We start from the raw sequence: 12929 nt of genomic DNA, 5'->3' as shown, positions 1-12929 counted from the left end.
GAATCCCATCTCTCTCTCTTTTATTTTTATTTCTATTTTTATTTTTTTGCATTCTTACTAGAAATGTATGAGAGTTCCCATTGTTCTATGTCCTTACCGGTACTTAGTATGGTCAGTCTTTTTTAGTTTTAGCCATTTTAGTGGGTGTGTAGTAAATCTCATTTTGTGTATACGTGTTTTTTAATCAAGTTTCTCAAGATATATATTACATACAGTAAAATTTACCTTTTGTTGTGTATAGTCTTTCAGTCTTGACAACTGCATATAGTGTAACTACCCCCGTAATCAAGGCATAGAAACATTTATATCATCTCCCAAAATTCTCTCAGGCTGTCCCTCTGTAGTTAACCCCTGTTCCTACCACCAGCCTTGGATACTCACTGATCTGTTTTCTGCCCCTCTGGTTTTGCCTTTTCCAGAATCTCAGATAAATGGAATCATAAAAAATATAGCCTTTGTATCTGGCTTCCTTCACTGGACCTGATGCATTAGGTTCCTGCATGTGGTTGTGGAGATCAGTAGTCTCTTCCTTTTTACTGTTGAGTGGTATAGCACCCCAATATAGCACCCCAATAAGAGAGAGCTCTTAATCCTGGTGATGAATTAGCACATGTGAGTTTAACAAAAGACTGGCTTATCTATTACCTATGGATTGCAATGGTTTCAAGCCTCACTGTATATCAAGGTCATCCTTGGAAAGATTTTCTTTTTAAATTCTAATACCCAAGGCCTCATTCCCCTGAGATTTTTGTTCAACTGGCCAGGATGAGAATAAGAGATTGGCAGTTTTTAAAAGACCCCTGACGTGACACTAATGTACAGCCAGATTTAAGACCCACCAGTGAATTGGAATCCACTTTGCTACCTATCTCCTAGATGATCCAGTGCAAATCACTATCCTTGGAATCTCAGTTTCTTTCTCTTTGAGACTGATAATAGCTGCCCAGCTCACCACGTTAGCATAAAGATCAAAATGTTCTTCAGTGGCACCACACAAGAAAGTGTCCTGTGAATTCTAGCTGCAGAAATGAATGGTATCACTATGGGTGTAATTATCTATCAGTGTCTTCCCTATTTGAAAAGTACCCTATTTGAGGTTCTGTTTCCTAAACACATCAGAGAGGTTTTCAAGAGCAGATGGAGAGAGTAGTCTTTCTCTGTCAGTTTTATGTGTGCTATTAGAAGATTGCTTGAGGTATGAGAGTAGCTGGAACGCCAAGGAGCAGATGGAGATGAGAAGTGGGATAAACACACCCATTCCCGAGGGGTGGTGATGTGGGCAGATCTGGGCATGGCTGTAGACCACGATCTTCTGCCGGATGGGTTAAGTCAGCACTAATTTGTGGCAAGTAAACACTGATGTAACTAAAAGGACAAGGCAAGCAGAGGCATGGCGTCAAGGATTCAATAACAGTCCTCACCTCAGAGCAATGGAGGAGAGGCCTCCTTGTCACTGGCAAACGTCATATGAAACAAGAGGTCCTTTTACAACCACATCTGACCACCTCAGAACATATTGCAAGGAGGAGCATGTCAGTTTGGGTATGGAAATGGATGGCCATCTTTGTATGAAGAAAGTCTTTCATTGATATTTTTATTATAAAATGGAAGATAGTCATGGTAAACAAAACCCATACAGAAATAATGTCTTAGCTTGGGCTGCTGTATAACAGGATGCCACAGATCGGGGAACTTAAGCAACAGACATTTATTTCTTACAGTTCTGAAGGCTGGGAGCCTCAGGATCAAGGTGCCGGCATATTTGGTGTCTGGTGAGAAACTTCTTCCTGGCTTGCAGATGGCTGCCTTCTTGCTGTGTCCACTTATGGCAGAGAGAGAGAGAGAGAGAGACAGAAAGAACAAGTTCTCTGATTTCCTCTTACAAGAGTACTAATCCCGTCATGAGGATCCTATCCTGGTGACTTCATCTAATCCTAATTACCACTCCCTAATCTCATCATGTTGGGGGCTACAATTTGAGGAGAACACATTCAGTCCATAACAAGTACTTTTTTTTAATTAAAAAAAAAATTTTTTTTTTGAGAGAAAGAGCGAGAGTGCGAGCAAGGGAGGGACAGAGTGGGGAGGGACAGAGAGAGAGGGAGACACAGAATCTGAAGCAGGCTCTGGGCTCTGAGCTGTCAGCACAGAGCCCAACACAGAGCTTGAATTTGTGAACTGTGAGATTGTGACCTGAGCTGAAGTTGGACATTTAACTGACTGAGCCACCCAGGTGGTACCTTATAGTTTATATATAACAAGTACTTTATTTTTTTTATTTTTTTATTTTTTGTAACAAGTACTTTAAAGTTAAATGTGGAACTCTCCATTCTTGTCCTACTCTAAACCTGTCTCCCAGATAAAACCACTGTTAACAATTTGGTGTGTGTCTTTTTAGTGTTTTTCTTTTGTACATGTGAACATTTATGTATATTTATTCTGTTTTTTATAAATATGGGCACACACTCTACATCCTGAGTCCTGCCTTTCTTTTAGCATTGAGGATAGCTTTCCACATCAGCACATGTAGATCTATTCTGAGCATTTGTATTTGTGGGATTTTTTAATGTTAATTTTTGAGAGAGAGAGTACAAGCAGATGTGGGGCAGAGAGAAAAGAGAACAAAAGATCTGAAGAGGGCTCTGCACTTACAGCAGTGAGCCTGATGTGGGCCTCGAACTCATGAACCCGTGAGGTCACGACCTGACCCAAAGTCAGATGCTCAACCCATTGAGTCACCCAGGTGCCCGCTGAGCATTTGTATTTGAAGGAAAACACACTGTTCATGTAGTTGGAAGGTACGAATTTGGCCAGTTTCGCATTCAAGATATTCCCAACCCAAAGTGAGCCCTGAAGTGGCAGGACCTGAGGAAAACCTGAGGAGTGGGTATTGATTTGTATTTTGTCAGTCAGCCCAACAATTAGTGACTTAAGGACCAGACTTTTTCCTTCTGCTTTTTTGTGACTGTTGCCTTCCCCAGATTGTTAGTCAGCTTTACAGCTTTCTTGACTTCCTCTTCCTCCTTTCCAGAGGGGGGTGTCTCCTGGTGCAGCTGTTCAGGGCAGGGGTGGGGGGGGTGATTTCCTCTCTTTGTGTGCGTCATTAGCCATCACTCTGGCTTTCCTCTGGGGACAGCCACCCAACCAGGTGAGCCAGTGTCATTTAAAGCAGCGCTTCCATTCTCAGGCAGAGGGTGATTGTGGTTTCTGGGTGACTCCAGGGTCCGCTTCTGGGTGAAGTCCGGGGTGACCTGGGTGGCCCAGATGAAGAGGGATGGCATCTGGCACAGAGACAGTGGCAGACAACTTGGTGCATGTCCCATTTTCTTTGTAAAGGGTATGCTGCCTAGAACTCCTATTCAAGACAATTCTTTTTCTACTACTTGGTAATTTTCTAGGCTAACTCGAAGGCAGTCTAATAGCATAAAGGTTAAGCAGGCATGGTCTACAATTAGATCAATTCATTCACTGATATTCACTCACTAGTGTTTATTGAGTACCTGCTATGGGGCAGGCAGGCGTTGGTCTAGATGCTGCGAGTACTGCAGGAAATAAGACCAAGTCCCTGCCCTCATGGAACTGGCATTCTTGCCATAGACTATACAGATAAAAATAAATACATAATGTCAAGAAGTGTGTCAGCTAGCTATTGTCACAATAATGCTGCTTAACAAACCACCCCAAAACTCAGTGGCTCACAACATATATTTATTTCCTACTCACATGCCAGCAGACCAGCCAGATTTCAGCTGTTCCAAATTGTGTTTGGCTGCGCTTGGCTCTAGGCTGTTGGGTTCTATGTAGTTTTGTCCAGGGTCTGTCATTCTTCTGAGATCAGCAGCTGCCAAGGCCATGTTCTTTTTACATCAGAGATCAAAAGCTCTCAAAGGGGTGAGGAAAAACACACACAAGTCTTAAGGCCTAGTCTGGGATGTGCCACTTCCCCACTCATTCCAGTAGCCTAAGCAAGTCACATGGCCAAGGCCAACATCAATGAAGCTGAGAAGAGAGGCATTCTCTCACTTAGTTTCCATCAGGCCAGCATCCACAATGACTCCCCTATGATCCCCACCTTCTGGTATTCTCATTTCTGAAGCATCCCTTCCCACAACTATACCAGGGTTGATTTGTGTAACCAATAGAATATGGCAGAAAGAATGGCATGCCACTTCCAAGATTAGGTTATAAATGACATTGCAGCCTTGGTCTCTCTCTCTCTCTCTCTCTCTCTCTCTCTCTCTCTCTGTCTTGGATCATTCACTCTGGGAGAAGCCAGCTGCCATGTCACGAGCAGCTCTACAGAGACACCCACATACAAGAACTGAGACCTCCACCCAATAGCTACATGAGTGAACCATCTTAGAAGCAGCTCCTCCAGCCCCACCAAACCTTCAGGTGACTGACTACAGGCCCAGCTAACATCCTAGTTGTAACCTTGTGAGAGACCTTGAGCCAGAACCACCTAGCTGAGCCTCACCTGGATTCCTGAGCCTCAGAAGCTGTGTGAGATAAGTGTTCATTGCCATTGTGAGCTGCCAAATTTTGGGAGGTCACTTACTATGCAGCAGGGGAAACGAACACAATAACGCAGGCCGCTGTAGAGAAACCAAACTGTAGGAGGTTAGAAGTAGAAGCAGGAAAACTATTGTAATATCCACATCCCTGCTACTCAAATTGGGGTCTGAGGACCAGTGGGGTCATCATCACGTGACAAATCGTTGGCAGTGCAGAATCTAGGCCCCACCCCATACCTCTAGAATCAGAATCTGTATCTTAACAGGATTCCCAGGTGAGTCTTTGCATACGAAAGTTTGAGAGGAAGAGCTGTAGGGGACAGCCTGAGTAGTTGGAGTACCATGATGTGGGTTTGAATCCTGGCTCATCAACCCTGTGACCTTTAATAAGGTCACATTTTCCCAAGCCTCAGTTTTCTTTCCTGTAAAATGGGGATAATAGTGCTGCCTTCACAGAGTTATATGTGAGGGTATAAATGAAATGGTGTATGTTAAGTGCTTAGCATAGTGCCTAACACGTGGTTAGGGTTTCCTGTTAGTTCCTTATTGACTTGATCTCATCAATGCATTTTCTTCCCTAATATTCCCGATCATTTCCTGATAGTTTGCCTTAATGTTTTTTCCAGTTTATTTATTTATTTTTGAGAGAAAGACTGAGAGCACAAGCAAGGGAGGGGCAGAGAGAGAGATAGAAACACACAGAAGTTTCCAGGCTCCACGCCATCAGTACAGAGCCCGATGCAGGGCTTGAACCCACGAACCATGAGATCATGACCTGAGCTGAAGTCAGATGCTTAACTGACTGAGCCACCCAGGTGTCCCAACCTTAATTTTTTTTTTTAATTCCCTGTCAAAGAAAATCCTGTTTTGCAAAATGTCCTTGAGCTTGTCAGAAAGACCTCTGTCTGTGCCCAGCATGGTTCCAGTGATACCCCAGAATGAAGGCACCTGATTTCCACAGTCATTTCCCAGGCCCAGTTCTCAGGGCAATTTTCAGGGCCACCAGGCAGGCCAAAATAGGCCACAGCACTATTAATAGTGAGTTTAGCCTGCTTGGGGCCTAGCTTCCCAGGCCAGTCTCTTCCCCTTCCCCCTGCCTCGTCCTGTGGTTGTTTAAATATACTCTGGGTTATTTCTGCAAGTGGATTTTCCTTAATATGCTCAGAAAATGCTATGCCATGCTATGTCTGTGGCCAGACAGTCTGCAACTCCTGCCCCCCTTTTTATTTGCTGAGTCGCAACGCATCCCAAATACATGGTGAAAACTGATAAGCCAAATTCTGGGGGTGTTGTGATGAATAAATGATGGAACTATGTATTGGTGGGACTGGATTCATAATCTGCAGGGCCTAGTGTAAAATAAAAACACAGGGCCCTTGGTTCAAAGTTTTAAGAATTTCTAGATGGTGACAACAAGGGTGTGAAAACAATGTAAGGCCCTTCTAAGCACAGGGCCTGTGTGACTGTACAGGGTGCCCGTGAAGCCAGCCCTATGTATTAGTTGCATCTGATGCACCCAATACTCTGCCTGGTGGTAGTACTGGCCAAAATTACAACTTTTCCAGAGTGTTTCTCTTTAAAGGGCTAATCAATTTCCCTTCAAGGCAAAGTATGTGGGTAAATTGTACAGCTGTAATATAAGCCCTCCTGCTGCTCAATCTTAGTGACTTAAACCACAGCAATTGATTCTTGTTCACAGCCCTCTGGGTTAACTGGGTAGTTCTTCTGCTGATTTCTCCTCTACTCACTCACATGGCTGCATTCGGTTGGTGCATTTAATGGTGAATGCTGCATTCAGGACCTTCAACTGTGTGTGGGATGTCCCTACATGGCTCCCCACTGGGGCTCTGAGTCTGGCGCTCCAACCTCATCTGTACCACTTTCAGCATGCACCCTTTGGCCATGATGGACCTCTCCAGCAGCTCTGTGGTATTCTTGGCCTAGATGACCTCCTGGGCTGGGCTGGAAGTTCCAAGGTGGCCCCAGGCACATGTCTGGGGCTCTTCAGTTCTCTTCCACATGGCCTGTCATCCTCCAGTGGGCCAGACCAATTTCCTTACATTATGGAAAAAACATTCTAGAAATGGAAGCTTCAAGCCTTCTCGAGGCCCAGACTCTGAAACTTGCACAGCAGCTCTTCAGTTACCTTCTATTGGTCAAAGCAAGTCATGAGGCTCACCTAGATTCGAAAGAGGGGGGATAGGGGCACCTGGGCGGCTCAGTCGGTTGAGCATCCGACTTCGGCTCAGGTCATGATCTCACGGTTCATGGGTTCAAGCCCTGCATCAGGCTCTGTGCTGACAGCTCAGAGCCTGGAGCCTGCTTCAGATTCTTTGTCTCCTTCTCGCTCTCTGCCCCTCCCCCACTCATGCTCTGTCTTTCTCTGTCTCTCAAAAATAAATAAATGTTAAAAAAAATTAAAAAAAAAAAAAGAAAGAGGGGGGCTAGACTCCCCTGCTTAATGAGAAGAGTGGTACAGTTTTCCAAGGGGCAGGGATCCAGGGAGCTGGGATTCACTAGGGGAACAATGCAACAGTTCTCATACAGTAGTCTACATCAGAATGATCTGGAAAGCTTCCTAAACACACAGATTGCTGGGCCTCAACTCCAGAGTATCAGAGTCAGTAGGATTGCAACAGGGCCTGAGCACTTACATTTCAAACTAGCTCTCAAGAGATGTTGAAGCTGCTAGTTTAAGGACCCCACTTTGAGTGCCACTGGTGGAGGGGTGAAGTGTCTACAATTTTGAGCAGTGGCTCTCAACCTTGACTGCACATTAGAAACATCTGGGCAGCCATAACTATATAAATGTCAGTTACGGGTATCAATGGTAAGAAGAAGATCAAAGCATTGTGCAATAATATGGTCTTTGACATCATTCACTTGGCTGTAATTCATAAATCATTGGAAAGTTCATCAAATCCCTTAAATACTTTTGCAACTTAATAATTCCCTGATTATTTGGGTAAACAAGTACCAAGGAAAGTTGGATGAACTTTATCTCAACTGTCATCCCCGAGCTGTTGGGGGAAATTCCGCTTTTTCCAAGTATATACTGCAATATGATATTATTGTTCAAGGAACTTTAGTATAAAAAATAGGTGTGGCTTCCTAGGAGAAGGCCTTTCTAGAATTGCACTGAAAAGACTACCCCACCAAAAAGCAGTTGCTGTTCATGAGTCATACAGATCCTGTCTCCTGACCACACACTAATAGCCTGAGAAGTCCTTCTTGACTCTGATTTTAAGAATTTGAATAATCAACGTGGCATTGTGTAAGAACTGAGATAAAAATCTGCGGGTGTTAAAGCAGATGTCAGTCTCAACATTAAGTTCATTCTTCACATATTCCTTGGTTAGAGCAGTTTCAAACTCTTCAGATCATTAGAATCACCTGGGGTTCTTACTAAACATACATGTTGGTTCCACCTCACATGCAATGAATCAGAGCCTACAAGGCAAGATCCTGAGATTCTATTTTTTTCATGTTTATTTATTGGGGGGGGGGGGAGGTGTGCAGAGAGAGAGGGAGAGAGAGAATCCCAAGCCTCTGACAGAGGGCTCAAACTCATGAACTGTGAGATCATGACCTGAGCCAAAATCAAGAGTCAGATGCTTAACCGACTGAGCCACCCAGGAGCCCCCGTGAGATTCCACTTTTAACAAGTGCCCTAAGTGATCTCAATATCATCAGGTAAATTTAGAGAATTGTCTTAAAGGAATAATGTGTGTGCAATACATACAGAAAAATGGAAGGGGCACCAAGGGAAGCTTGGGGCTACAATTCTTTTTTTTTTTTTTTTTTTTTTTATGTTTATTTTTGAGAGACAGAGAGGTGGAGTACAAGCGGGGGAGGGGCAGAGAGAGGGAGACACAGAATCCAAAGCAGACTCCAGACTGCTGTGAGATCATGACCTAAGCCAAAGATGATTGGACGTTCAACCAACTGAGCCACCCAGGCGCCCCTGGGGGCGACAATTCTAATGCCCACTTAAGGATAAGAGCAGGGGCTGACAAACTATAGCCTGTGGACCAACTCTGGCCCACTGTTTAAATAAAGTTTACTAGAATGCAGCCATGCCCATTTTTAAAAATACATATTGGGTATGATTGTTTTTGTGCTATAATGACAGAGTCATTGGGACAGACACTATATGGCCCATAAAACCAAAAATATTGGGGCACCTGAGTGGCTCAGTGGTTAAGTGTCTGACTTCAGCTCAAGTCATGATCTCACGGTTTGTGAGCCCTGTGTTAGGCCCTGTGCTGACAGCTCAGAGCCGGGAGCCTGATTCAGATTCTGTGTCTCCCTCTCTCTTCCTCCCCCACTGGCTCTCTCTCTCTCTCTCTCTCTCTCTCACAAATGAATAAACATTAAAAAAATTAAAAAATAATATTTACTATCTGATGTTTAAAAAAAACCTGTATTGACTCCTGCATAAAAAACATGACCTCAGACCTGGAAATGGAACTAGGGCCCTCAGTGACTATGAGCTTATAATAAAAAATAAACCAACAAGGAATGGAGGCAGGGGAAGGGGGGGGGCAGCTAGTAAGTACAACCAACTGGAGAATCCAAGGCCTCAAGGGTGGCAATTTGAGACTGTGAAATAAGTACGTTTAAGATGATTATAGAAATATACTAAAAATTTTTTTAAAGAATATAAGCCTTGCTAAATAGGGGAGTAAGAAAAAAAAGGATCAGATTTGAAAAAGAACTAAGTACAACCTCTAGAAATGAAAACAATTTAGGGACACCTAGGTGGCTCAGTTGGTGAGCATCCAACTTTGGCTCAGGTCATGATTTCACGTTTCATGGGATCGAGCTCCACATTGGGCTCTGTGCTGACAGCGTGGAGCCTGCTTCAGATCCTCTGTCCCCACCTCTGTCTGCCCCTTCCCCACTCACACACACTCTCTGTCTCTCATAAATAAATAAACATTTTAAAAAGTTTAAAAAAAAAAAAGAAAAGAAAACAATTCAGCAAACAGGCTAAAGCCATGCCTCTCAAACTCCAGTAAGCTTCAGAATCACCTGGAGAGTTTGTTAAACATAGATTCCTGGCCTCTCTCTATTCAGTTCTGACTTCATAGGTCTTAGGTGGAACCCATAAATTTGCATGTCTTAATGAGCTCAAGTAATGCCAATGGTGCTGATCCATGGACCATATTTTGGGTGTGCATTAAATAGTAGACAGACACAGCTGGAGGAGTAATTACTATTCAGAGAGAGATCTGGGAGAAAGAAGGCAGCAGGGAGCTAGAGTGGGAAATTGGGGAAAGCAGTTGAGACAAGGAGAAGGTCAAACACAAGTCTAATAGAAATTGCAGAGGGTGACAACAGAATGAGTGGGTGAGAAGCAGTGTTGATAGAGATCTTTGGGTGAGAATATCCCAAAGTTGAAGAAACATGAATCCCAAACTAGATACATGAGGACAGAATCACAGCAAAATGCTACCTGGTGAAACTGGAATGCCACAAGCAAGGAGGAAGTCTTAAAACTGTTTTGAAAGAAGGATTGACTACGAAGGAAGAACAATGAGACTGATCAAGATTACTGATCAGGGGCGCCTGGGTGGCTCAGTCAGTTAAGCGTCCAACTTCAGTCAGGTCGTGATCTCGTGGTTCATGAGTTCAAGCCCTGTGCTGACAGCTCAGAGCCTGGAGCCTGCTTTGGATTCTGTGTCTCCCTCTCTCTCTCTGCCCCACTCCCACTTATGCTCTCTCTTTCTCTCAAAAAATGAATAAACATTAAAAAAAATTAAAAGAAAAGATTACAGATCAGCAGGAGTGCCTGGGTGGCTCAGTTGGTTAAGCATTCGACTATTGGTTTCAGTTCAGGTATGGATCTCATGATTTTGTGAGTCTGAGCCCTGCATTGGCTCTGTGCTAACAGCATGAAGTCTGCTTGGGATCTCTCTTTCTCTCCTTCTTTCTCTGCCCCTCCCCTGCTCACACTATGTCTCTCTCAAAATAAATAAGTAAACTTAAAAAAAAAATTACTGAGCAGCAGTAGCACATGCCAGAAAATGGTGAAGTGTGTTCTAACTCTATGGGAAAGTAACATTCAACAGAGAATTATATTAAATTAATTATCTAATAATAGATTTATTATTTATTATTTACTAAATTATTTTATTAATCAACTTATTATTAATCAATTTACTAAATTATCATCCAAGAGCAATGGCTAAATACATTTTCAAACACATCTCTCACTGGAGGAACTACTAAATGATGTACTTGAGTTAGAAGGAAATTGAATCCACAAGGAAGGAGTGGGAGCAGAATGCAAGAAACAATAGTGAATGAGGAAGCTACTACATCTAAATAGACATTGACTATTTTATATACACACACACACACACACATATATATATATATACACATACACACACATGTACACTTATGTACATATACTGCATGTGCATATATATACACATATGTATACATATATACACACAACACACACATATACACACACCAGTGGGGGAATAAATGAGGGGAAACTAAAATACTGGACAACAATCATGAGAGATGAGAGTGGGACGTTAAAGTCTTCTAAAGTCCCGTAAGTGCTTCAGGGGAGGTTGGACAGACTCATTTTTTACTTTAAGTTATTACATTATAATGACATATTCAAAAAATATATAATATGAACTAACAAATCAGTGGAAGGGGAAAAATGGAATACAAAAATCTAATTCAGGGGTGCCTGGCTCAGTGGTAGAGTGTGCGGCTCTTGATCTCGGGTTTGTAGGTTCCAGCCCCATGTTGGGTGTAGAGATTACTTAAAAAAATAAAATCTTAAAAAAAAAAAGAAAATCCAATGCAATAGAAAGCAGGAAAGGAAAAAAACGTAAAAGCATGATAAATAAAAACATTTGGTGAATTAGATTAATAAAATATTATTAATCACAATAATATTGTGATTACTGATCACAATAAGTGTAAATAGAATAAACTCTGATTTTTCAGATTGGATTAAAAAGAAATCTGCCTCTATGCTAGAGGTACAGGTAACACAAAATGATCCAGAATAGTTGAAAGTAAAGAGATGAAAAAGATATACGGCACAAATACCAACCAAAAGGAAAGTGATCTTGCATTCTTAACATCAGATAAAATAGACTTTGAAAGAAAAAAACATTTTCAGAGATAAAGTGGGTCCTTAATGATAAAAGAATATCTGGTATTTTCTATTGGATTAGACTTTTTAAAATGTTATTCACAACCCACTAAAGTGAACTTACTACTCGCTAAAGTGCTGAACCAACTGTTTAAAAAATATTTTTCTAGGAGCGCCTGGTTGGCTCAGTAGGTTGAGTATCCAACTCTTGATTTCGGCTCTGGTCATGATCCCAGGGTTGTGGGATTGAGCTCCACATCAGGCTCCACACTTAGTGTGGAACCTGCTTAATATTCTCTCTCTCTCTCTCTCTCTCTCTCTCTCTCTCTCTCTCTCTTTCTTCCTCTGCCCCCTCCCCTGCTTGCACGCTCTCTCTCTTAAAAAGTTAAAAAAGTATATATTTCTCTAGAACACATTTCTGCTCCTCCCTGAAAGCCCCCAGCAACTTCTAAGAGGCATACTATCTTAGTATGGATGAATGTCTGGGACACTTCCACAATACCAGGAAATATGTTATATCTACAGGTTTTTATAATTTGTTCCTAAAAACAATATGGAACACTCATAACTACCAGAATGAGAAACCAACTTTTGTTTCATTTTGCCAAAGATCTGAGAAGAAATAAAGAAGAAATGAAGAAATGAAGCTTACTTGCAGAGAGAAAATGGAACGTATGAGAGAGTTGGGAACTGTGAATATTTCATTAGGTATTTGCAAGAGAATTTGCAAACATATATTTCCTTCTTGTTGAAATCCACTTTTCCTGGGTATAAAATCCTTCAGTATTATCGTTAGTACATCAAGTCATGGCAAGGATGTGGTAAGGACCTTCTGAGGTGTCTCACACCCAGTTGGAGGCTGACTCTTGCCAACACGACTGAAGTGCTGACCGTTGTGTTGTTTCTCCAGCATCTTTCCAGGAACTGTACTATACTGAAAGTTTCTTCCTCCAAAGCAACTAGAAAAACCCCAAGGAATCCTCCAGAGAAAATAGGCGTTGCTATGTTATTGTCTGTTTTGCCAAGAAGCAAAGAAAACAACTGAGCTAAGAGGAATTCAGAAGTATGAAGGGTAATTTCCAAGTCCCAGCCATAGGGCCCCTCTCTTCTTCCCTGCCTGCAGTCACCATCCTACGGCCCTGATATCTCTCTACTGGTTGAGTAATGCCTACAGTTATATAATTGTAAGATCATTTATGTATTCAATAAACTGTAAGCCCTTGGGAAGAGACCTCACTTCCAATTTTATGAATCACTGGCTCTTCAGCCAGTTGGCTCCGTGTCCT

General features: G+C 42.3%; 1 protein-coding gene and 1 long non-coding RNA gene across 5 annotated transcripts in view; one reads left to right on the top strand and one right to left on the bottom strand.

Annotated features, from left to right (window-relative positions):
* Positions 1–12929, top strand: part of IQCK (IQ motif containing K) — a 122659-nt gene that overhangs the window by 68554 nt on the left and 41176 nt on the right. The gene's annotated exons all lie outside the window — the stretch shown is intronic.
* Positions 1694–4722, bottom strand: LOC147573081 (uncharacterized). The gene is made up of 3 exons (XR_015245447.1): positions 4478–4722; positions 3724–3880; positions 1694–1822 (listed from the first exon to the last, which is right to left on the bottom strand). It is a non-coding gene; the product is annotated as an uncharacterized LOC147573081 (long non-coding RNA).

The sequence above is a fragment of the Puma concolor genome, chromosome E3 (genome assembly GCF_028749965.1).
Source record: "Puma concolor isolate L17-30 chromosome E3, mPumCon1.1.hap2, whole genome shotgun sequence".
NCBI classification, from domain to species: domain Eukaryota; kingdom Metazoa; phylum Chordata; class Mammalia; order Carnivora; family Felidae; genus Puma; species Puma concolor.
The sequence above is the reverse complement of the archived record's forward strand: the minus strand, read 5'-3'. Positions and strand labels throughout refer to the sequence as shown.